Source organism: Phyllostomus discolor, chromosome 9 (assembly GCF_004126475.2).
Source record: "Phyllostomus discolor isolate MPI-MPIP mPhyDis1 chromosome 9, mPhyDis1.pri.v3, whole genome shotgun sequence".
Lineage (NCBI taxonomy): Eukaryota > Metazoa > Chordata > Mammalia > Chiroptera > Phyllostomidae > Phyllostomus > Phyllostomus discolor.
The window spans coordinates 64,228,767-64,231,886 of NC_040911.2; the positions used below are offsets into that span (position 1 = coordinate 64,228,767).

The 3,120-nt window shown below is 42.0% G+C and overlaps 1 pseudogene; it reads left to right on the forward strand.

Moving 5' to 3' along the window:
• The first annotated feature begins 684 nt into the window (after nt 1-684).
• Nucleotides 685-1,923, forward strand: LOC114506057 (annotated as a pseudogene).
• Nucleotides 1,924-3,120: the final 1,197 nt, after the last annotated feature.

Sequence of the window (3,120 nt, forward strand, 5' to 3'; positions counted from 1 at the left end):
GCAGACAACAGGTGGCCTGAATATATCACTTAGGAATTCTTGTTCCTGAGTCTAACTGGTTTTGAAGAGGATTTGGGGGCCAGGGTCTGAAGGGGAAATGGGGGGCTACTTATAACAGAACTCAGGTTATTAAGACAGGTTACTATACCTGCCTACCAGAGGATTTGGCCTGGGACTTAAGGCAGGGCTGAATACTTTGGACTGGGGGTATGTTGAAAAGTAGATTTATTTAAGATGCTTGAGACCAGGTTTCTGACAAGTTTTGTTAACAAAGACTTGTCTACTAGAAATTTTCAAGCAAGGGTACATTTCTCAAGAGAATGCAATGATTTAAAATCACTAGACCACAGAAACTGAATTGTGGCCTGATGTTGCAAAACCTTTGATCCTGAGATTTCCCAGCAAGTTAAAGATATAATTATGAATAAGGAAAATATATTCATTTTCATTTGATTATGGACATAATTGTGCCAATTAAAGTTTATCTATAGCTTCAGGTATGGAATAGAGTTTATATTCATCCACTGAAGCTATTTCAATTAGCAAGATTCTATCTCTCACCAGAACTGTGAGTCAGTCACTTTATGTTCCTCCTGTTTAGCAAATCACACTTAACTTAGTGACTTAAAAAATAACCATTTATTTAGCATTCTTTGAGGTGGATTGCCAATTGGGCTTAACTAAATGGTGCTTAGGGTCTCAACTGGACACACTCATGCATCTATCTGCACTAAACTGCCATCAGTTGGGGCTCTGCATTTGAGGGCTGACTGGCTGGTGACCAGAGCAATAGAGGTACCTGGGCCGCACATCCCTTGTCCTCCAAAAGGCTACCATAGGTTTGTTGATGTGGAGGTTGGGAAGGAATCCAAGTGGGACAAGGGAGGTATGCAAGACCTCTTGAGACCCAGGCTCAGAGCCAGCACATGATTGCTCTGCCATATTCTATTGCATAACATTAAGTCACAAGACCAGTCAGATTCAAGGGATGAGAAAACAGATTCTTTATTTTCTACCAGTAGACACTGCTGAGTAAGCATCATTGAAGTCTCCCCTCCTGCAGTTGTCATATCTAAGTTGGAGTCTCCCAAAGAGCCAGAATGGCTACGGAAATTCTTTATCAGAGAGTTGAGCTTTGAAACAACTGATGAGAGTCTTAGGAGCCATGTTTAGCAATGCAAAATGCTCACAGACTGTGTGGTGATGAGATCCAAGCACCAAGCACTCCAGACACTTTGGGTTTGTCACATATGCCACTGTGGAGGAGGTGGATGCAGCCATACATGCAGGGCCATGCTAGGTTGATGGGAGAGTTATGAAACCAAAGAGGGCTATCTCAAGAAAAGATTTTCAAAGACTTGGTGCCCATGCCACTATGAAAAAGACTTTTGTCAGTGGCATTAAAAAAGACACCAAAGAATGTCACCTAAGAGATTATTTGAATGGTACAGGAAAAGTGAAGTGATTGACATCATAACTGATGAAGGCAGTAGCAAAAAGAGAAGCTTTCCTCTTGTTAATGTTTGATGACCATGACTCTTGATAAGGTTGTTGTTCAGAAATACCACACTATGAATGACCATACCTGTGACGTAAGGAAAGCCCTATATAAACAAAAGATGGCTAGTGCTTCATCCAGCCAAGGAGGTCAAAGTGGTTCTGGAAACATCAGAGGTGGTGTGGAGGTGTTTTATCCATGACAACTTTGGTCATGGAGAAAACTTTAGTGGTTAAGGTGCTTTGGTGGCAGACATGGTGGTGATGGACATGATGGCAGTGGGGATGGCTATAATGGATTTGGTAATTATTGAAGCAATTTTTGAGGTGGTGGAAGCTGCAATGAGTATGACAATTATACAACAGTCTTCAAGTTTTGGACTCATGAAAGGAAGAAACTTTGGAGGCACTTTGGCTCCCTGGTGATAGAAGCCAATGCTTTGCCAAATTACAAAACCAAGGTGGCTATGGCAGCTCTAGCAGCAGCAACAGCTATGGAAGACAGAAGATTTTAATTACTGCCAGGAAATAAAGTTTAGCAGGAGAGGAGAGATAGAGAAGTAACAGGGAAACTACAGGTTACAAAAGATTTGTGAACTCAGCCTAACACAGTGGTTGCAGGGCCTAGCTGCTACAAAGGAAATGCATTTTAGAAAATGCTCATGTGAACAAGCAAAAAACTCAAGGAGTATATTTGCAACTAATTGTATAACAAGTTATTTTAGTTTCTGTTCTGTGAAAAGTATAAAGCATTCCAACTAAGAGTTTTAATGTAGTGTTTGTTTGTTTGTTTGTTTGTTTCACCATGCTGTTGATTGCTAAATGTGATAGTCTGATCATGACACTAAATAAATTGTGAAAGGAAAGAAGAAAGGAAGGAAAGGAAGGAAGAAAGGAAGGAAGGAAGGAAGGAAGGAAAGAAGGGAAAGAAAGGAAGGAAGGAAGGAAGGAAGGAAGGAAGGAAGGAAGGAAGGAAGGAAGGAAGGAAGGAAGGAAGGAAGGAAGGAAGGAAGAGGCTCTACCTTTTGATGCGAGGGCCTGGATGCAGAAAGGACAATAACTGCAGCCATTTTTGCAAGCAGCTTACCAGAGGCCTGACCCACAGTACATCCCAAGTTTCAGTTCAGACTCTGGCTCCTGCTCTCATCCCAAAAATGAAGAACTCTACCTCAACTTCTGTTCCACCTCCCTGAGTCTTGCAAGAGCTCAGTTGGAATCTTCTAGCCAAACTAACATTCCTATGACATTCCTGTACTATGCCTGTGGCATTCAGTGAGTCACAGCCCTGTATAGGGCTTTCAGGTCTCAGGAGACTTCACTAGAGGAATAAACCATGACTGGAGGGGCCTAATACGTCCCCAGTGCCACACGAATGGTCAGTACAGACAGGACTAGCACTCAGGTCCTTACCTTCAGCCCAGTGCCCTGTGCTCCTAGCTGTGTTCTTGCCAATGTGAGAGAATACAGAAAGTGCCTACCCATCTAAGCTCTATTCATGCATTCAGGAAATCCTTTCGCAAGGAAAAGTAAAGAGTTATGATGGTTAATTTTATGTGTCAACTTGGTTGGGCCATAGTATCTAGATAGTTGGTGAAACATTATTCTGGATGTTTCTGTGAAGAT